At 40.5% G+C, this 23,844-nt stretch overlaps 1 protein-coding gene across 12 annotated transcripts in view; it reads right to left on the minus strand.

The window, feature by feature from the left end:
- SPRING1 (SREBF pathway regulator in golgi 1) overlaps nucleotides 1-23,844 on the minus strand; it is a 181,013-nt gene that overhangs the window by 119,209 nt on the left and 37,960 nt on the right. For 8 of the 12 annotated variants that reach the window (XR_011646503.1, XR_009181826.2, XR_011646501.1 and 5 more), the window contains exon 5: nucleotides 4,864-5,034. The exons of the other annotated variants lie outside the window; for them this stretch is intronic. The gene's annotated coding sequence lies outside the window, so the exon portion shown is untranslated. The remainder of the gene's footprint in view (nucleotides 1-4,863; nucleotides 5,035-23,844) is intronic. 12 annotated transcript variants of the gene reach the window in all.

Genomic DNA, 23,844 nt, shown 5'->3' on the forward strand with positions numbered 1-23,844 from the left:
AGGGTATTCTTGCAGGCTTGGACCTCAAGCAACAACTATCACATTTCCAGGTGGTATCTTGAAGAAACACTAATTAGAATTCTTGGCACTTGTAGCATGAAACATTTTACCATTTTCTTCAAAGCAATTTGCCAACCTTAGCTAATTAAAACACCCAGCCCGCCATGGAGGGACAATGCGAAGAGAGTAGGGTCTCCATTTCTCAGCATCTGCTGTGAGGTTAAAAATCCAAATTCTTGTTGCTTCCACTTGGTCAAGGTCTTTGTCCGAAGATGGCCTTGCAACAGTTTTAGCAACCTTCCTGGGGACACTCAGGAGAAGAGTCCAGCTTTTCTAGTCCTTGGGTTCAAGGGTAAAAGACAACACTAGGAAAGGAGTTTAGGCAATTAAAGCTGGTCCACTAACCAGGGCTTGGCAAAGTACGGTCTCCCAGCTGAATCCAGCATCCATGCCTGTCTTCGTAAATAAAGATTTACTGAAATGCAGCCACACCCATTCATTCATGTATTGTCTCTGGCTGTTTTTACTCTCCATTGGCAAAGTCGAGTGGCTGTGATGCAGACTGTATGGCCTGCAAAGCCGAAAATATTTACCATCTGGCCCTTTACAGAGAAGTTTGCTGACCCCTGCACTAAACTGTCTCCTCGCATCTGCCTAAGCAAACTCTCCCACCGTGGCAGGCTGAACTCGTGCCAACCCAGCACTACCCATGCTTGCTTCAGCCATCCATCTCCAGGTGTCTGGGGCATGAGGGGGACAGCACTTCCACACTCAGCACTCTAGCCCAAAACACAAGAAGCAGCACACCATCCAGGGAAGGAAAACTCCATACTTGGGCTACTCAAGAGCAGCATTCAACTTCGATGTGTGTTATGTTGTAGATAGGAGATACGAGAGAGCCCTAGTTTTAAGTCACCTTGTGCCTAACATATGTACCTGGTATGAAAGGCCATGAAGCAGGCAAGCAAACACAGGGGTTCGGGCAGCAGACTTGGCTGGGACTGAATCCCACTCCCCACTTGCTAGCTCTTAAGTCATGGGCCAAGTTATGCCATCCCTTGCAGCTTGTTTCCTGGTGTGTAAATGGAAACTATCGCTTATCTTACAGGGTGGCTAGGTGGTGTTTCACTACGTCTTTCAAAAACCATGTTGTCAGTATCATCACATACCACTCCACCAAAGGTCAGGGAGGAAAACTGACCCCATTCCCCAGGACCCCCAGTCAGAATCAAAGCCCTTCTCCCACTCCTCTTCTTTCCCCCATAGTCCCATTACAGGGACTAGCATTGGACCCCAATAAAGGCCTTAGACTATGTGTCTCTGGACACTAGGAAGGTTATTAAACAAAAGGGGATTTGAAGTTACTTCCTCCCAGTGTAAAAGTGAGAAATTGGAAATGTAAAAACCCACTAGAAGCGGATGTGGCTCAACTGATAGAGTGTCCGCCTATCATATGGAGGGTCCAGGGTTCTATACCCAGGTACTCCTGACCCATGTGGTGAGCTGGTCCATGCACAGTGCTGCTGTGCGCAAGGACTGTGCCCTGCAAAGCAAGCTGCTCTGCGTGAAAAAAGCACAGCTCACCCAGGAGTGGCACCGCACACACGGAGAGCTGATGCAGCAAGATGACGCAACAAAAAAGAGATGCAGTTTCCCAGTGCCACCTGATAATACAAGCAGACGCAGAAGAACACACAACAAATGGACACAGAGGGCAGACAATGGGGGGGAAGGGGAGAGAAATAAATAAAAATAAATCTTAAAAAAAAAAAAGCAACTCTAGATCTGTATTAGTTATCCAAAGGGGTGCTGATGTAAAATACTAGAAATTTGTTGGTTTTTATAAACAGTATTTATTTGGGGTAGAAGCTTACAGTTACCAAGCCATAAAGCATAAGATACTTCCCTCACCAAAGTCTTTTGCCATGTGTTGGAGCAAGATGGCTGCCGATGCCTGCCAGGGTTGAGGCTTCCTGGGTTCCTCTCTTCCCGGGGTTCATTTCTCTCCAGGCTCAGCTCCTCTGTTTTCTACACAAGGTCAGGTGTAGACTATGAGGCTCTCTAGGCTTTGCCTCTTCCCCAAGGCCAACTGTAGACTATTAGACAGCCAACTCTGTCTCCCTCCCTGGGGCTCCTGCCATGTCTGAGGAGCTGTCTCTATTCCTCTATGTTCTTCTTCTGTGTTTTCACTTCCCAGATTCCAGCTCAAAACTCCAGTATTGAAAAAAACTCCAGCTCAGTCCTTTGCCATGTCTTTTATCTGTGACTCCCCACCCATCAAGGGGCAGGGACACAACACCCTACTGATGTGGCCCAATCAAAGCCCTAATCAAAATTTAATCACGCCCAGGTATAGACCAGTTTACAAACATGATCCAATATCTATTTTTGGAATTCATGAGCCATTTCAAACTGCTACCAAATCTTCTCCCTTTTATTTCATTTTCCTAATAATTGCTAGGTCAGCCTTCCCCTGTAATTTATCCAAAATCTCTCTCTCTCTCTCCCCAGCCCCAACACCCAGCCCCCAGCTAAAAATTCCACTTTGGGGAATCTGTTTCCCTCTTGTGAGCCCTGCCCATTAGGTGAGAGCCTTCTAGATGCAGGTGCTCTGAGGAGGAGCACTCATTTGCAGCTCTATATGGACAGAGCTCTCAGGTCAGCTGGATGGCCAGGGATGGGGGAAGAGGGGATCAGTGATGGGGTCAAGTTTATCTGGGTCCTGAGGCATCTGAAGACAGGACCAGTGCAACCTGTCAGTTTGGGGATGGTAAGGATTTTCTAGATGCCCCTTACATTTCCTTCCAGCCTCATTAACATATTCTTATTTGCCTTTATCAAACACACTCTTTATGTTGAGTGGCTTGAAGACCCTTACTCACCCAGGAGAGAGCTGCTTCAGAGGGCTTGGTGGTGTTGCCATACCCTGTGAGGCTGTCCTATAAATCGACCCTTCCAGAATGAGGTAGTGAAGGCAGGGCTGGGAACAAGCAGCCAGACAGGAGGAAAGCTCCCTGCCTAGAGATGATGCACAGTCATTTCAGGACAGGTTAGAGGATCAAGAGGGTGCGTGCTCCACAGACTCACAAATTACCATGTAGCGATCTTGCAGTGGAGGACGGAATGGGCCTGAGCCAAGCACCTTGGAGAGGATATCTGAATAAGGAGACCACAGACTCCCACAACTGGCAGGGACAGTAGTGTGATCCAAACCCTCACTTACATTTTGGGTCTGTTCAGCCACCCCGTCCACTGGAAGCAAAAGGACTTACCCTAGTTTAAAGTTACGAAATAGTATCTCAGGGTGGAGAGAGAAGCAAATATTTGTGTAAGAAATTATATATACATTAACACTTTAATAAAAATAAAAGTCTACGGGGAGAGTACAGTCATGTTTATTTTATGAAATAAGGAAACTAAGTTTCAAAGAAATTAGTATCAGAATAAAACTTTGCTACTAGTTAGGAGCAGAAATGGGGTTTAAGTCCAGGTCCTGTCTGGCTGAGATTTAAGTTCTCTGCACTAAGTGTCACCATCTCCTCATCCCAATTCTAAACACCCCCCCACACACACACCCAACTCTTTAGGAATCTTTATTGTGTGCATCTTTTATATGATATAAATCATATATCATAGATTCATACCCATTTAAAGTATACAAACTCAATGTTTTCTAGTATATTCAGAGTTATACAACTATCACCATAATCTAATTTTAGAACATTTTCATCTTGCCTAAGAGAAACCCTGTACCCATTAGTAGCCACTCCTCACTTCTTCCCAGTCCCTAAGTCCTTGCAACTACAAATCAACTTTCTGTCTCCATAGATTTGCCTATTCTGGACAGTTCATAAAAATGAAATCTTATACTATGTGACCCTTTGTGATGGGCTTCTTTCACTCAGCATAATGGCAGCCCAAACATGTTGTAGCATGGATCAGTGCTTCATTCCTTTTTATTACCAAATAACAAATATTCTGTTTATGGATATACTACATTTTATTTAACCACTCACTCAATAATTAATGGATATTCGGATTGCTTCTACTTTGGGGCTTTTATGAATAGTGCTGCTAAGAACATTCGTGTAAAATTTTTCTGCACATTTATTTTTAAATCACACCTCTACCCTTTCCCTTAAGACAAAAAGAAAACTTATAAACACACACTTTCTCACCAAACAACATTACAAGTATTTATTAAAACGACTGAGGTATTTGAGGCCAGGAAAAAGCACTGAGTGAGGTGAAAAGGAAACAGGGTCAGGAGTCAGGTCACAGAAGTTACTGATTTTTTTCATTCACTCAATAAACTTATTAAAATACCTCCCAAATATAAGACACTATACTAGGCACTGATGATTTCATACCCTGGCTGTTTTATCATTCATTTAAAAGAAAGGTGCTGCCCATCCTGTTCCAAAACAAAATCAAAGGCCTGTCACTTAGGTTTTCAGGGCCTTCTGCTCCTCGTCAGCAAAGCAGGGATCATACATGCACCTGGGAGGCTGGGCAAGGCAGCAAGAGAACTCTAGGGTTCCAGGGGCTCTGCAAATAATAATAGTAGTAGTAATATAATTATGATATGAGAAAATAACTGTCTCACTTTTCCTTTCCTCGCCTACTCCATGATGAAATTTTTCAAGTACCAAGAGTGACCCATGGAACAAAAGCTTTCTTGCTTTGTGAAAAACAGATTCAGTTTTAGTAAGTGGTTTAATATTTAAACACTATCTCTAAAGTTGCAGTGACCTTACAAAGCAACAGTAGACCAGAACGATAAGAATAAGCCAATGGTACCAGACAATACTGCCCTGAGTAAGAGAAAGAAAGGAAAGAAGGGAGAGTTGGAAGGCTCCTCACCTTGACTTGCTCTTCTTGGCCAGCAGATGGCAAAAAGGTCCTGCAGGGTGGTGGTAGTGCAACTGTTGGTAATGAGATGACAAGGAGAGAGGGCATCTGATGCTGTGCTACTTGGAGACTTGTGCATCTTGTCAATTACTAGCAGAGATCTGAACACCGCTAAACACATTACTGGAGAAGAAAAAGACACAGTGGAACAATGACACATTGATAACAGCTACAAGGACCTAATGAAATTTGCAAATGGCTTTAGCTCTAACTCTATAACAGCTCCCAGAACAGAGATTTCAGCAGGGGATGTTTCAAAAACTTTAAGCAAATTAGAATCAAATAATTAGTTCCATTATTATCATCCATTAAAAATCAAGTGATGTTAGATATAAGCCATCAAAAGCATAAGCAAAAAAAGAAAAATCGAGCTTCATCAAAATTAGAAACTTTTGAGCTTTGAGGACACCATCAAAAAAGGAGAAATACAACCCAGAGAATGGGAAAAGATATTTGTATATCATTCATCTGAAAAGGGACTTATTTCCAGAATATATGAAGAATACTCACAAGTCAACAATAAAAACACAAATTGCTGTTTAAAATTGTTCAAAGGAGCAAATGCTCTGAAAAGATATTTCTCCAAAGAATATATGCAATTAGCAAATAAAAACATGAAAAAACTGCTCAGCATCATTAGTCATTAGGGTATACAAATCAAAACCAGAGACAATTTTACACACAAGAATGGCTATCATGAAAAAGAAAGACAATAACAAGTGCTGGTTAGGATTTTGAGAAATTGAAACCCTGCTTTGCAGCTGCTTTGGAAAACAATCTGGCAGTTCCTTAAGAAGTTAAACATAGAGTTTGGAAGACTACGGGAAGACCGGTGAAGTAGGAATCTCCAGGAATCAGTCCCTCCACCAAAACAGCTTTTGGAATTGGCTGGAACTATCTGAATCAACAATTTTGAAACTATGGGGCCTGGTGAAATGTTACAGAATCCAGGCAAGAACTGGAGGAAGATATTGGCAAATTGTGATAAATTGGTAAATATCAGGGAATTTCACCTTCTTTGCAACAGATATCATCCCCCATCCCCCACCAAGTGGCAGGCAGCACACCAAGGTCCTGGTCAGCTTGCTGATGCCACGGTGGGCTATAAGGACTTGGTCCTCCAAAACCCATGTTTTTGCTCTGATCATTGATCACTGCTTCTGGTGAGCTACTTCAGGTGTTCTGAGGACAGCCATTGTTCGAATCCCCTCACAAAAACATCAGCAAAGGAGTCCTAAAGAGGTAGTAACTTTTAGTACCTTTAATTTTTCTTTTCTCTTTCCATTCTCTGTTTTGGAGCAAAAATAATTTGGAAAAGTCACAAGTTGATGGCCCCAGCCCTCAAGAAAAACAAAACAAAAAACCCTTGCAATCCCAAAGGAGTGAGGAAACTAGATTACCAGAGTGATAAAAAAAAAAATTACTGAGAATATCCAGTTCTCAAGAAAAACCACAAAAACATGAACAAACACTAAAGTATGAAACACTCACAGGAAAATAAGAATTTACCAGAAACCATTCCTGAGGAAGCTAATACATTGGAACTATTAGTCAAAGACTTTAAGTCAACTATCTTAAATATGTTCAATGAGCTAAAGGAATCTATACACAAAGAACAACAACAACAATAAAACTGAAAAATACTGTCTGAAATAGATATATAAATTATAAAAAAGAACCAAACAGAAATTTTGGAGCTGCAAAATACAGTAATTGAAATGAAAAACTCGTTACATGGATTTCCAAAGCAGATTTGAATGGGTAAAAAGGATCAGAGAACTTGAAGAAAAGAAAACTGAAATTACCCAGTGTGAGGGGCAGAAAGAAAGAAAAAAAGAAGAAAAGAAAAATGAACAGAGTCTGAAAGACCTATATAATGCCATATGCATACCAACATATGCAACACTGGAGTTTCAGGTGGACAAGAAACAGAAAACAATGACAGAAAAAAGTATTTGAAAAGTAACAGCTGAAACCTTCTAAAATCTGACAAAAGACATGAAGATATGTATCCAGGAAGCTCAACAAACCCCAAGCAGGACAGACTCTAAGAGATCTCTAACAAGACACCTTAAAGTGAAATTTTCAAAATCCAAAGAGAGGATTTTGGAAGCAGCAAGAGAGAAGCAACTTGCCACATACGAGAAATTAACAGCAGGGGAAGTGGACTTGGCCCAATGGATAGGGCGTCTGCCTACCACACGGGAGAAACACGGTTCAAACCCTGGGCCTCCTTGACCCATGTGGAGCTGGCCCATGTGCAATGCTCATGCGCGCAAGTAGTGCCCTGCCACGCAGGGGTGTCCGCCACGTAGGGGAGCCCCACGCACAAGGAGTGTACCCTGTAAGGAGAGGCGCCCAGCATGAAAGAAAGGGCAGCCTGCCCAAGAATGGCACTGCACATATGGAGAGCTGACATAACAAGATGATGCAACAGAAAGAAACACAGATTCCTGGTGCCGCTGATAAGGATAGAAGCGGTCACAGAAGAACATACAGCGAATGGACACAGAGCAGACAACTGGGGGGAGGAGGGGCGGGAAGAGGAGAAAAATAAAATCAAATAAATAAATAAATAAATAGCAAAAGAATTGAACCTGAGGCATTAAAGTATATATAAAATAAATAAATAAATAAAATTAACAGCAGATTTCTTATAAGAAACCATGGAGGCCAGAAAGACTATGGTATAATATATTTAAAGTTAAGAGGGAAGCGGACTTGGTCCAATGGATAGGGCATCTGCCTACCACATGGGAGGTCCGCGGTTCAAACCCCAGGCCTCCTTGACCCGTGTGGAGCTGGCCCATATGCAATGCTCATGTGCACAAGGAGTGCCGTGCCACGCGGGGGTGTCCCCCACATAGGGGAGCCCCATGCGCAAGGAGTGCGCCCCGTAAGGAGAGCCGCTCAGCGCAGAAGAAAGCGCAGCCTGCCCAAGAATGGCGCCACACACACGGAGAGCTGACACAACAAGGTGATGCTACAAACAGAAACACAGATTCCCAGTGCCACTGATAAGGATAGAAGTGGTCAAAGAAGAATACACAGCGAATGGACACAGAGCAGACAACTGGAGAGGGGGGAGGAGGGGGAAAGAAATAAATTTAAAAATAAATAAAGTTATTAAAGAAAAAAACTATCAAACCAGAATTCTATATCCAGCAAAATTATCTTTCAAAAATGAAGGAGAAATTAAAGTATTTACAGATAAACAAAGACTGAGTTTATTACCAGAAGATCTGCCCTACAGGAAATGCTAAAATGAGTCCTTCAGGCTGAAAATAAAAGATACTAGACAGTAACCAGGAAAAAATAAAGATCACTGTTAAAGGTAACTACATAGGTAGATATAAAACCATTTATTACTTTACTTTGGGTGTGTAAGTGCCTCCCCCTCCCCATGTCTTAACAAGAAATGTGTAAAATAACATTTAAGATCTATGTTAACTGACATATGATGCATAAAGATGTAATCTGGGATGGTAACAAAATTGAGGTGGAGTGACAGAGATATATAGGAGTAGAGTATGTATACTAATGAACCTAGGTTGATACTAGTCAAACTAGGTTGTTATTTAGTTTGTTATTAATTGTAATTACAACAAGAATTAAAAAAACATAAAAAGGGGAAAAAGGGAATAAAAATGGTACTCTTTAAAAGAGGCAACCAGATATTTTTTAAAAAGTAATTGAGGAACAAAAAACATATAAGACATACAGAAAAAAAAAATGGCAGAATGGCAGAAGTAAATCATTCCTTCTCAGTTATTACCTGAAATGATTGCCTTAAATGTCAACGGATTAAACCCCTGTATTAAAAGGCAGAGGCTAGCAGATTGGACTAATAAAACAACAAAAAACACAAGATCCATCTACATCCTATCTACTAGAGACTCACTTTAGGTATAAAGACACAAAGAGATCAAAAGTAAAGTGGTAGAGGGAAGCGGCTGTGGCTCAATCCACTGGGCTCCCATCTACCATATGGGAGGCCCTGGGTTCATGTCCCAGGGCCTCCTTGTGAAGGCAAGCTGGTCTGTGCCTGCAGAGAGCTGAAGGCCCACGCCTGTGGAGAGCTGACGGCCCACGCCCGTGGAGAGCTGGCGCAGCAAGATAATGCAGCAAAGGGAGACAAGCAGACATAGAAGAACACGCAGCGAATGGACACAGAGAGCAGACAGCAAGCAAGCCAACAAACAAACAAATAAAGGGGTAGAGGGGAGCAGATACTTTTCTTCCTCAAAAAAAAAAAAAAATAAATGAAGAGGTAGAAAAAGATATACCATGCAAACAATAATCAAAAGAGAGTCAGAGGGGGGAAAAAGCCACAGGAGCTGAGAGAAAGCTAGAAGATTCCAGAAGCTGAAGGCAAGGAAACCTGGAGGAGAAGGGAGATGCCAGCAGATGCCGCCATGTGACTTGCCATGTAAGAGAGGAATCTAGGATTGTGGGCAGTCAGTCTCTGGGGAGAAAGCATTGACTGATGATACTTGATGTGGATGTTTTTCTCAGCTGTGAAACTGAAAGCTTTATCAAAGATTTGAAGATCACTGCCTTAGAGGTCAAAGGGAGGAAGAGGAGCTAGTAGAAGCAAGTAAGAAGGTACAGTAAGGTAGGATAAAAGTCAGCAGAATGATATCAGGAAAGCCCAAGAAGCTATTGCTTTAAGAAAACAGAGGTTCCCCAAGAGAACTCAACCCTCTTTACAAAAGAAGCCAGATTAGAAGAGTTTCTATAATGATAGTAGGCCACCAACAAATATGAAGACCAGGTAGCTGATATTAGCAGTTTCCATTTTCCTTATCCATGGAGGCGTCACACAGTGTCTGTCCTAGTGGACTCATTTTCATAGATTTACTTAGAATGGAAGGCTAACCTTAGGTTAATCTGCATTCTGATCTCCACCTCAGAGTAGACTTCCCAAGGAACCCACATTTGGGTTTGTAAGGAGTGAAGATATGTGCATGCATGATTTTGGACCTACAATTAACAAATATTTAGAAGATTTGTGATATTATTCATAACTTCTTAGCTAGAAGTTTAATCCTAGACATCCAGAATTCCCTTTATTTCACCTACAGGGTGAAAAAACATAGACTAAATAAAGTAGAAATTCCAATACAATCTTTTTTCAAATCTCCAATTAAGGTGGAAAGTTTTGATAGGATATTCATGAACTTCAACTATACTATTCTGTCAAGAAGTGAGAACTTTTGGAAACTCTCCAGACATTCACGATTATCACATAGCTGCTGGACTCTGTAGCAGTAAATGAATTTGAAGATCAGATGACATCAAAAGCATTTGTTTTGGACTTCTGCTTCTGGCCAAGTTGGAGTAACAAGGAAAGGAATTAACCTCCTGCTTGAAAAACTTCAAAAAAAATGGACAAAATATTTGAAACAATGTTTTTCAAGATGTTGGGCATCATCAAATAAAGGACAGTGAAGAACCCTGAGATTGCCTCAGCAACCTGTCTAGAGTGAGTTCCAGGCTATGGCACAAGAAGAGATAATCCAGACAAAGCCTGGAGGCCATCCTGAGTTTAGGAGATGGAGCTGGAAGTCCAAGAAGGCCAAGGTAGCTCGAGTTCATAGGGCAGAGCACCAGAGATACAGACGGAAAACTCTGGAGATCTGCAGAAAGTTCCCTACCAGTCTTCAGCTGAGTATGGATCAGCTCATGTATGTAAAGAAACTACCAAAGGCTAGAGAAAGAAGGATCGGAAAGGATTAAAAGGAATCTCTGGAGCTCAAATATGGCCAATTCACAGAGCATCAGGTAAAGTACTCAGACGCTTTTTTTGCCACAGTCGTGAGGCAAAATTAGTCCTAGATTTAGGCCTCCCTGGTCAGATTTAACAAAGTTTAAAAGGAAGAACCTAAAGGATAAAAATGTTTCCAAATATGTTAACTGTATTCCAGAAAAAAATTTCAAGAATACTTACCTGAATACAAAAACATTCAGTACTCAACAAGTTAAAAAACACAATGTCTGGCATTTGATCAAAAACTACCAGGCATTCAAAGAAGCATGGGAATATAAAACCATAATATTAAAAAATCAATTGAAACTGATTCAGAAATGATAAAGTAGGTAAGGACATTACAACAGTTATTATAACCTTATTCTATATTTTCAACAAGATAGGAAAGACTGAACATGTTGAGTACAGACATGGAAGATATAAAAATGCCCAATTGGGAAGCAGACGTGGCTCAACTGATAGAGCATCCGTCAACCATATCGAGGATCCAGGGTTCGATCCCCAGGGTCTCCTGACCCATGTGGTGAGCTGGCCCACGTGCAGTGCTGCTGCATGCAAGGAGTGCCGTGCCATGCAGGGGCGCCCCCATGTAGGGGTGCCCCACACACAAAGAGTGCACCCCTCACGGAGAGCTGTCCCACATGAAAAAAGTGCAGCATGCCCAGGAGTGGCACCACATACATGGAGAGCTGACACAGCAAGATGATGCAACAAAAAAGAGATGCAGTTTCCCAGTGCTGCTGGATAATGCAAGCAGATGCAGAAGAACACACAGCAAATGGACACAGAAAGCAGACAATGGGGGGAAGGGGAGAGAAATAAATAAAATAAAATCTTAAAATAAAAATAACCAAAAAAACACCCAATTAACACTTCTAAGAAATGAAAATGACAACATCGTAGATTAAAAATATACACTGGATGGGATTAACCACAGAGTGATGTTTTGTAGAAAATTAGATTAGCAAATCTGACAATAGAAATTATCTAAAATCAATCAAGGAAGAAGAAAAAAAGACTGAAAAGAAAATCAACAGAACACCAGTGAGTGGTGGGACAAATTTAAGTAGCCTAATATGTGTGTAATTGAAAATGGGGAGGAGAATATTTTAAATAGTAATGGCTGAATTTTTTTCTAAATCTGATAAAGACCATAAACCCACAAATCCAAGAAGTTTAAAACACTTCAACTGTATATATCTTCAAAAACATACAATTTACAAAAATGATGGGGGTAGGGAGTGGGCAGTGGGTTATATGGAACTTCTTATGTTTTTTAATGTAATGTTCTTTGTGATCTATTAACTTTAATTTTAAAAATGTAGAAAAAAATATAATAAATAAAAGACCTCATATACGAGAAACATGAAGAAAATTATACCAAGGCACTTCATAAACAAATCACTTGATCCCAAAGAACTCCCTAACAAACCTCCAGCATGCTAATCTCCATCTCAGTGAGTTTTTACAAAAAGCAAAAGGATTTTAAAAGGGTGCTATGAACAATTAAGTCAGAGAACTTAGACAAAGTGGACAAATTCCTTGCAACGTACAAATTACCTAATCTCATGCAAGAAGACACACTATCTCAACAGAACTATACCAAATAAAGAGATTATGTAAGTAATTAAAAACCTCCCAAAAAAGAAAAATCCAGGAGGTGTAGATATGGCTGAAGCAGTTGGGTACCCACCTCTCACATGGGAGGTCCAGGGTTTGGTTCCTGGTGCTTCCTAAAGAAGACAAGCAGATGCTGTAACCAACAGATGACATAGCCAGCAGGGAGAGGATGTGGTTCATGTGGTTGGGCACTCACCTCCCACAGGGGAGGCCCCTGGTTCGGTTCCCAGTGCCTCCTAGAGAAGACGAGCAGACACATGAGCAAACACGGCAAGCAGACAACGAGCTGACAGAAAAGGGAGCCATCTTGGGGTGGGGGGAGGGGGGTATAAAAATCAATCAATATTTTTTTGAAAAAAGAAAAGTCCAAGACTAGATGGTTTCACTGTGGAATTCTAGCAAACATTTTTAAAAGATTTAACACCAATCCGCCTCAAACTCTTCCAAAAAATAAAAGAGGAGGGATTACTTCCTAACCATTCTATGATAATCTGATACCAAAGCCAGATAAAGACAGCACTAGAAAAGAAAATTACAGACTAATATCCCTTATGAATAACTATACAAAAATCCTCAACAAAATACTGGCAAGCCAAATCCAACAGTATATTTAAAGGATTATACACCATGATCAAGTGGAATTTACCAGGAAAGCAAGGATGGTTCAACATAAGAAAAACAATCAATGTAATTTATCACATTAATAGAATGAAGGAAAAACCATATTATCATCTCAATTGATGCAGAAAAGATATCTGACAAAATTCAACATCCTTTCTTGTTGAAAATACTCAGGAAACTAGGAATATAAGGAAACTTTCTCAACATGATAAAGGCCATTTATGAAAAATCCACAGCAAATATCATACTTAATGGTGAAAAACGAAAGCTTTCCCTCTAAGATCAGGAATAAAGCAAGGATGCCCGCTGACACTAGTGTTACTCTAACATTGTACTAGAAGCTCTAGCCAGACCAATCAAGCAAAAGAAATAAATAAAAGGCATCCAAATTGGGAAGGAAAAAGTCAAATTATCCCTAATCACAGACAACATGACCCTATATATAGAAAATCCGAAAGGATAGACAAGAAAGTTTTAGAACGAATAAATGAACTCAGCAAAGTTGGAGAATATAAAATAAACAAGCACAAGTCATTTGGGTTTCTGTACACCAGTAATGAACAATCTGAAAAGGATATCAAGAAAACAATTCCATTTATAATAACACCCAAAAGAGTAAAATGACTAGGAATAAATTTAGCCAAGGAGGTGAAAGCCTTGTACACTGATAACTACTAAATATTGATGAAAGATGAAAGAAATTAAAGAAGATCTAAATAAATATTCATGGACTGGAAGATTTAATATTGTTAAAATATCAATACCACCTAAAGTGATTGACAAATTCAATGCAAGTCCTATCAAAATTTCAGTAGCCTTTTCTGCAGAAATGGAAAACGTGATCCTCAAATACACAAGGATTTGCATGGGACCCTGTATAGCCAAAACAACCTTGAAAAAGAAGAACAAAGTTGGAAGACTCACACTTCCTCATTTAAAAAATTACCATAAATCCACAGTGTAGAACTGATATAAGAATAGAAATACAGACCAATGGAACAGAATTGAGTCCAGAGATAAATCCACACATCTGGGGCCAACTGGTTTTAACATGGTTCTAAGCCCATTCAATGGGGGAAAAATAAGTCTCTTCAACAAATGATGCTGCAACAACTGGAAATCTACATGCAAAAGAATAAATGTGGACCCCTACCTCTCACCATATACAAACAATTCCAAATGGATCAAGGAACTAAACAGAAGACTTTTATAAAACTCTTACAAGAAAACATAGGGAAATGTCTCCAGGATCTTGTGGTAGGCAACCGATTTCAGATTTTACACCAAAAGCACAAACAAAAAAGAAAAAACCAGAAAAAATGGACTGCATTAAAACTTTTGTGTAAAACGTAAAAGACATAACAGAAAATATTTGGAAACCATTTATCTGATAAGGGTTTAATATCCAGAGTATATAAAGAATTCCTATAACTCAACAACAAAAAGAAATCCAATTTAAAAGTGGGCCAAGGATTTAAATAGACATTTCTCCAAAGAAGATATTCAAAAGGCCAATACATATATGAAGAGATCCTCAACGTCATTAGCCATTAGGAAAATGCAAATTAAAAACTACAGTGAAATACCACTTCACTCACATTAGGATGGCTATTATTTAAAAAACTGAAAATAACAAGTGTTGGCAAAGAAACAGAGATACAGGAACACTTGTACATTGTGGTGGGAATATAAAATGGTGCAGCCACTGTGGAAAAGTTTGGCAGTTTCTCAGAATTAAACACAGAATTACTGTATGACCCAGCAATTCCACTCCTAGGTATATACCCAAAGAAATTAAAAGCAGGAACTCAGATATTTGTACACCAATGTTCACCTTAGCATCAATCATAAGAATCAAAGATAGAAGCATTCAAAATGTCCTTCAACAGATAAATGGATAGACAAAATGTGGTATATCCATACAATGGAATATTATTCTGCTGAAAAAAGAAGTGAATAGGTAAAAAACTGTTTGGAAATGAATAGAAATCATGAAAACACATCATAGGATTTTAGTAGCACTAATATATGGTATGATAGTGATTTGTTTTTCATTGCTTTTTGGGAGGGGGTAATGAAAATGCTGTAATATTGATTAAAATGATGACGAATGCACAACTCGGTGATCATACCAAATGCCAATGATTGTACACTTTCAATAAATTGTATGGTTTCTGAACAAAAAAATAGGGTGGAATGGAAAAATACGACAAATGTAAGATACAGACTATAGTTAATAGTAATACTTTGACAATACTCTTCATAATTTGTTACAAATGTTTCACAATAATGCAAGGCATTTGTGGTAGGGAGATGTATGGGAGCACTGTATGATATTATGCATGTTTGTTTGGTAGTATGTTCATGTATGAATGATATACTTCAATAAATTGTTTTTAAAATGAAAAAATAAAAAAAGAAGTGAACTGCTGGTACATGCTACAATATAGATGAACCCTGAAGACATCATGTTGAGTGAAATAAGCCAGACAGAAAAGGACAATATAAATATTGTCTGATTTCTTATATATGAAATCCTTAGAACCAGTAAGTTCATGGAAACAGAAAGCAGCATAGTAGTTACCAGAGATGGAGGGAGGGGGGAATGGGGAGGCATTGCTAAATGAGCATGAGTTTTGGTTTGGGACAATGAAAATATTCTGGGAATAGACAGCGATGGAAGTTACAGTAATGTCAATGTACTTAACAGAGTTTTTTACACTTAAAATGTTAAAATTATTTTTATGTTATGTTTATTTTACTACAACTAAAAATAAGGTATTTTTAGAAAGTTAAACATCTAATTACCATATAATCCAGTAATTTCACTCCTAGGTATCTACCCAAGAGAACTGAAAACATATGTGCACACCTTGTACATGACTGTTCACAACAGCAATATTCAGAATAGCAAAAAAGTAGAATCAACCCAAATGTCCACCTAGTGTTGAATGGATAAATGAAATGTGGTATATCCACACAATGGAATAACATTTGGAAATGTTATGGAAAGCCACATATTTTATGATTCCATTTATCTGAAATGAACAGAATAGGTAAATTTTTAGTCATAGATTAGTGGTTGTCCAGGGCTAGGCAGAAGGCAGCCCTGGAGATATGGGGTGATTACTTACGGGTGTAAGTTTTCTCTTGGGGTGATGAAAATATTCTAAATGTGATTATGGTGATGGTCACACAACTTCGTTATATACTAAAAACTATGAAATTATATACTTATTTAAGTGGGTGGATAATGTAAATTATATTTCACTAAAGTTGTTATTAAGTTTCATTAACAACTTTTAATGACAATTAAAAGTTGCCCCTATAAACTATTTAACATGGAAAATGGTTCCCATGACATTGCTGAGTGAAAAAGAAAAGAATATGGTTGAGGACCACTAGGCAGCATAGCTCAGGGCACCATTCCCTTCACCATAAACCCCTGGAGTGGTGAGATGAAATGTAGGATTTTTATGACCATCTCCACAGATGACTTTCCATTCTTGGCCACAAGTGCCATGGCTGCCTAGTTCCAAACCCTGCCTGGCATGAGCCTGCTTTCTCCGCATGGTAATCGCCAGCTCACATCTGAAAGGCTCTGATTCAAGAGTCACTCCATTTGGTTACAAGGTTGTAAAATAAAACAGGATTCCAATTTTGTTTTTTAAAATAACGTGTGTGTATGTGTACATGCATATGTGTATGTATGCAAATAAGTACACACCAAAGGATAATAGTAGTTATCTATGGGAGGAAGGATTATGAAAGCCTTTATTGCCTTTGTTTTTTTTATTGCTGATTTTCTATCACGAAATGTATTACTATGTAATACATAAATTATATATGTGCATATGTATATACATATAATTGTTGGTATTTTAAAATGTCATTTTTTCTGCCTCATTCATAGAGTAATTCTCCATCTTCCCTTACATTTATAACCCTATGTGACAAGGAGGGGCATAATTGTATCTCCCTTAATACACTTTATACTCTCTGAAGACAGAAACTATTCCTAATTCATTGTTCTAACTCCAACCCCAGAAATGTCTGCCTTTGGTATGCATGATGCATATTATGTATTACTATTAGTCAAGTATCTCTTGCCTTAAAGCCCACATGAAACTTTTTAGACTTGTCATCCTTTGAAGAAAGAGCAGTATAATGCAATTAATGCTTTGCATAAACATGAGGGACTACTTCTCCTTTTGCCCTTGCTGGCAGGAAGCTCAATCATAGCAACTGTCTTGCTGTTTTATAATTGCATGTCTGATTCTATTTTTTACTGGTTCTAATTTTATTTCTATTTTACTAAGCAGTATTATATATATATATACACACACATATATATGTATTGCCTCAAATACATTCAGAAAAGAAAAAAGCCACAACCAATGTAGTCCTATAAAGACAAGAATAAATAAATGGTGCCGATATGTTCAAGCATAAAAGATTTTCTTTAGAAATCTAAAGAGCAGTTTATCATAAGGAGTATGGTAGCATCGACACCTAAGGATGCTTGGTCACTATTCCCAAAACCAGAGGCTGAGATCAACTTAATTTTAAGTTCCAGAAAGCAGAAACCACGTACCAGTTCTTCTGTCATATCCCCCAGCATCTAGCACAGAGCTTGGCACACAGCAAGTGCTAAGAGCCGCGGAATGAGTGATTAGGATCAGTTATTCAGTGTCATCATCATTCAAGCGGTCACAAAGTTTAACCCAGGGTTTCTCAACCTCCACACTATTGATATTCTGGGCAAGGTAATTTTGCATGTGGGTGGCTGTCCTGTGCATTGTAGATGTCATTAGATGACAGCTGTACTCCTACATTGCCTGTTCTAACAATCAAAAATGTCTCCAGACATTGCCAAATATTCTCTGGGGGACGAAATTCGCCCCACCCCCGTTAAAAACAACTGGTTTAAATCAACATTTTTCAGGGCCTGGAAACCACCGGCTAGACTCCTAGAATGTCAGGGTTGGAAGGACCCTCATCCATTATCCTATCTACATACATTCATAGAGAGAACACAGGCTTAGGAAAGTGGCAGCACACTGACGATGGATAGAAAACCAGCAACACGACTCTGTTTCTCCTCACATTGCTGTCCTTCAAAACTGCATATTGACTCAGTCATTATTTTCAAGGACTGTGCTCAGTGCAAAAAAGGACATTAAGGTACAGCCCTCACACGAGGGCTGTGTTGAAAGGCTAAATTCCCCTTTTAATATATTCTGCAAAACCCTTTCTCTAGGGGCCAGCAGTGAGGACATCAAACATTTTGTTTAAACCAAGGACGGCTCAATCTCAAGGTCAAGCAGCAAATTTCTGATCAAATACAAAACCTGTCCCACCTAGGCCAGTCCTTCCTAGTGCTCAGGGCACAATGTGGCACTTACCACATCACACACTACATGCCCAGGCTCAAGAGCAAGACAAGCGTGTGTTCAAGTCACTGCAATGCTCTAAACCCTTGCACCAGTGTATGTCTACACAGAGTGATGAATCTTGGAGTCTGTTTCCTTAAAATGGGGATAAGAAGGACTCCCTACCTCCTCAGCACAGGCACAGGCACAGGCAGAGCATGTTTGCCACCGTGGGGCAGCCTGCACCCTTGAAGGCTCTGGAGTCACTGAAATGGGGGTTGCGTGCCAGCTCCATCACCCAGGGTATAACCTTCGGTAAAATGTAACGTGTGCATCAGTGTCTTCCTCTATGAGATGAGGATGAAGAACACCTGTCTCAGAGGATGGTGTTTAGAAGTGATGATGTGTTGCAGAATGGGGGCCTAGTATGCCTTCTGTGAATGCTGGTCTTCCCTGGGGTGAAAGTCAGGTGAAGAGACCTGGCCTGCTTTTTGACCTGGGAAATGGTGGAGGAAGGAGGAAGGGGTAGCCACAGGCCACAGGTACTTACTTAAGCCTCAGATCTTCTAGAGCACCAGCAGCTAGCCTATTTCTTCTTCTTCAAATGGCTATTTTCCCCAGACCCTGTCCACAAAAATGGCAGGTCCTAGTAAAGTCCTGATTTGTTAGCACCATCAGATGGCCTGTCTATAGGAAGAGCTTCATTGTTTTAGGGAGAGGGAAGCTCTGCAGGCACCAGCCCACAATCCCTTGACAAGGAGCATATTGAGGACAAAAAAAAAAACCTATGGACCTGGCGCCACCAAGTGGCACAAAAGGCAACTGCTGGTGTCTGTCCTCTCCCATTCCACTTCCATTTCTCCATTCTCTTTTCCCCTGCTTCCCTTGAAATAGCACCCATAAGCATTATTTAACTACACTGTTGTCCTTTAAGGTCTAAAAAGGTTATGGTGAAAAGAAAGGGTTTTCAGATCACACCGAACTCCTTCACTGTTCCTCCCAGAGCTAAATCAGGCCAATGAGTTGATTAGTGTCAAATAAATTAAGCCAGCCTACTGCAAATCTGCCTCAGGCTTCTGAGTCGGCAGAGCTCAGAAAGGACACGAATGCCATGAACCCCTCACGCGCACGCTGAATTACCACCTAAATGAAACCCTCCCAGGAGAAACTAAGCCCAGCACGTGAAGGAGACCCTGGGCCTCTGTGTAGTTTGATTTTTTTTTTTTTTTTTTTTTTTTTAGTTATTTCTCCCCGCCTGAGGAGACACTTGTGTCTATTTATCTTCCTTGTTTCTTCAGGAGGCACCAGGAACCAAACCTGGGACCTCCAATATGGATGGGAGGTGCCTAATCACTTGAGCCACCTCCACTCCCTGCTTTGTTGGGTATCTCACTGTTTTTCCTCTTGTGTCTCTTGTTGCGTCACCCCATGCCTGTCCGTCATGGCAGGTCGCTGTCTTCTTTAGGAAGCACCGGGAACCAAACCAGGGACCTCCCATGTAACAGGGGGGAGCTCAATCGATTGAGTTACATCAATTGATTGAGCTCCCTGATAATATTTATGAATTCCAAAAAGAGATATAGATTGTGTTTGTAAACTGATCTGTTCCTCTGGGCATGAAAACCCATGATTCAACCACATTATTCGAGTATGACCAAGCGTTGAGTCCCAGCCCCCTTGGTGCGCTGACAAAACAGACTCACACAGAGGTAGAGAGACAGAGAAGATACAAAGAGGATCCTGTGGCCCCAGGAAGCAACATGAGCCTGAGAGCTGACAGGCTCTTGTAAAGAGAAAGGAGGAGCTGAGCCCAGATAGAAACTAGCCCCTGGAAGAAAGATAAGCCCTATGGCAGCCTACAGCTGAGATAGGAAGAAGCTGGACACACGGAGCCGGAAGAGGAAGGCTGAACCCTCACAGATGTCACCCACCATCTTGCTTCAATATGTGGCAACAGAGTTTGGTAAGGAAGTAACCTTGAGTTGGATGCTACAGGGCCTTGTAACTGTAAGCTTTTATCCTACATAAATACCCTTTATAAAAGCCAACAGATTTCTGGTACTTCGCATCAGCACCCCTTTGGCTGACTAATACAGCCTCCAAACCCGTGAAAGAAAGAACGGCAGATTCCAGCTCCAAACACTGCCTGCTGGCGGGTCGCACAGAACACATATCTTTAAAATCCAAAGCCTCAGTGCTCTCGAAGGCCATCCTCTGACCAGACAATTGCCAGAGCAGAGTTGGCTTTGGAAGAAAATTTGGGCTGCCTTTGAGCTTAGATAATCCTTTCACAACACTAGACATACAGTAAGACTATGGCCTTATCTTTCCCTGGCCTTTTTATAATTTCTGCATTTAATCACCCATTAAAATGCATGATACACTTAGGTGATTTAGAGAGGGGATTTCCCCATCTCTCTTTCATACCCTCTCAGGAAAGTGGAAGTCAAAACTGCAAAAACTGTAGCAAGGTTTCATTGTCAGCATGTTTTGGGAAGGTCAACCCTGGCCACAGAGAATCCCTGTGATTTATTTGTGAGAAAGATTTCTTTCCCTACTGTGTACAATCAGACATAGAAAAGGATACAGAAATTTAAAGCCAAACTTATGGAATTATGAAAGGGCTTTAACACTTATCTCGGCTTCAATTTTAGAGACAGAATGAAATAACTGTGCACTTCCCTGCTCTGCAAATGTATGACCTTTAATTGGATTAAATCAACCCAATAGGAACTATTTCTTTTAAAATATGTATAGCAGGAGTCTATCTTCATGTACAAATACAAAATATACATTTATATACAGAATACAGTCAAAAGTTTATATGACACCTTTAGCTCTGTGGGGGTAGGACTATGACTAATTTAACAATTTAATTTCTTGGTAACTTCATACACTTTAATGTTTCTGCTTTAACTATAAGAGAAATTAAAGGAAAACCTTCTACTGAGCAATGATGCCATAAACCAGGATTAGAATTTCCAAGATGCTCTGGGTACCCTGGGTTGAGCACACCTCAATCATTTAGCACTATATTAAGGTATGGCTACACAGTACAGTTCTGTGCTTCCCTTCCAAAAGGCAGCTGTTCTTACGATGGAAAACACAGCAGCTGTTTTCACAGGTGCAGAGCAGTGATACATGATGAGGTGGTCCCAGCAGAGAAGAATAGTCTATTTAAAATATGAAGAAAAAGGGGCAGAAAACGGTGAGCCTCTGTAGAAATCTTCAGGAGAGAAGGGTGAAGGCGCTGGTTTGAGGAAAACAGGCTCCAGGTGGCTCATCCCCACCACCCGGGGACCAAGCCACTCGGGGATCTGGATTCTGGTCTTGCTTTAACAAGCTGTGGGACCTCCAGCAAGTCACCATCTGAATTTCAGGTCTGCAAGATACCTTAGCAATCACCTTCACCTGAGAAATGAAATTGAAGCCAGAAGAGGTTAAGTAATTTACTCAAGGTCATTAATGCCTGTGCTCTCCTCAATATCAGGGTGCTACTCACATACTCCACACCACTGTTGTATGGGAACATAGCCAAGGAGCATATATATAATGTCATCACACTTACCATTCAAATTAGCAAATATTTATTTAGGGCCCAAGCACAAGGGAGTATTTTATTCAAAATTTCTTTCTATTTTGACATCACCCAATATAATTATAGAACACCCCAATCTTTTTTTATTATTTATTTTTAAAAATTATATTCAAAAAATATGAGGTTCCATTCAACCCCACCGCCCCCACAGCAACACTCTATCCCATCATCATGACACATCCATTGCACCTGGTAAGTTCATCTCTGAGCATCACTGCACCCCATAGTCAATGGTCCACATCATAGCCCACACTCTCCCACGTTCCATCCAGTGGGCCCTGGAGAACACCCCAATCTTTACAGTACACACACATAACCTCCTAAATAATGGCCAGGTATGGCCAACATAGTCTGAAATCTTGAACTTCATTGATAACAGTGATTTCTCATTTAGACTTCACTACTTTTGATTTTGTGATCATTTAGATGCAAACTGATCAGACACTTCCTTACTCTATACTGCATTAAAAATACCGAAGACTGAAGGAACAATTTAGCCTATTAAAAATTGTGAAAGTAACCACTTTTGAACAATGCATTTCCCACAGTGATATATTTTGGTCCCCCTGGTCCTGTCAAATGTGCAGTCCTGGGAAACAATAAAACTGAACTTCTGTTAAAATAGTTCAAAAATTGGCTGTTTCATCCTTGGTTCTAATAGGCGAGTTGTTTCTTCATGGCAATATTCAAGGCTGTACTTTCATTTTACAGAAAGTCCAAAAGATCAACTCTTCCACTAGACACTAATCGAGCGGTACACACCAAGACAGCTGAACCCTGGGAAGACTTGTCCACGTGAACTCAACCCCTACCCCACTGCTCAGCCATACCTTGCCCCAGGACATCTGCTGCAGCTCCTGGAAAGAGGACTGGACGTGCCATGACTGACTGGGACTAGAAATACCGAACATAAAACTGTACCCACTCCTGATAAGTGGCCATGCAAAAAATTACACACAGGGAGAGCAAAAGGCACCAACATGCTATCAGAGTTAGGTGAAACACCTGTATCAAGAAAACTCCCATAGTACCACAATCTTCTTTTAATTTTTTAATTGTTTCTATTTACTTATATAATAAACCTTCTTAGTAGAATGATGAGTTTCTAAATAAACTCAGTAATGACTTGGCCACACCTCTTTCCCAGCCCCACATCCTCAAAGCAACTCCCTTCAAAGAAGTGCTATAGAGTTCCTGGTGAGAGGGGCTTGTCATGGAGGGGAAGAGTGATGCCTGTAAACCTGCAGTTCATTCTGCAGACAGGAGGGTTTCTGCACTTAGCAGATCATGTTATTGCAGTAAGAGCACTGTGGCAGAGTAATAATGCCATACCTTGAGGCAGCACTGGGCTGATAGAGACCTGCAAGGAAGTACACATGTCCTGTGGGAATTTCAGAGTAATTTAATCAGCAACACATCAGCACAGCAGAAAGCAAGAGCAGGGAAATAATAAAGTCAGCATTCAGCTACTGGTAGTTCCTCTGTTCAACCTAAGGGAGAAATAGGACCTCAGTACAGGGCTTTAACACCGTGGGAGCACGGACATTCTAGGTCAGATAATTCTGTGTCATGGGGGGCTATAGTGCACGCTGCAGGATGCTGAGAGCAGCATCCCTGGTCTCTACCCACTAGATGCCAGTAGCATCCCCCCTGCCACCAGTTGTGACAAAAATGTCTCCAGATAACACCAAGTGTCCCTCAGGGGCAAAACTGCCTCTTGTTGAAAACCACAGCCCTAGATCAACTGGACTGTGAATATAAGAAGTACTTGCTTCTGAGTGATACAGGTCTAAAAAAGAAAAGACAAGGAGATTAAGGCTTCCTTTATGTAAAAGCGCTCGGTGGTAATCAGTAAGAAAAAAGAGGAAAATTGGCCAAGGTAATAAAGAGGCAACTTACAATACACAAATCATAAATGGCCAATCAAAACAAAGAAAGGGGCTTTACCTCAC

The sequence above is a fragment of the Dasypus novemcinctus genome, chromosome 19 (genome assembly GCF_030445035.2).
Source record: "Dasypus novemcinctus isolate mDasNov1 chromosome 19, mDasNov1.1.hap2, whole genome shotgun sequence".
NCBI lineage: Eukaryota > Metazoa > Chordata > Mammalia > Cingulata > Dasypodidae > Dasypus > Dasypus novemcinctus.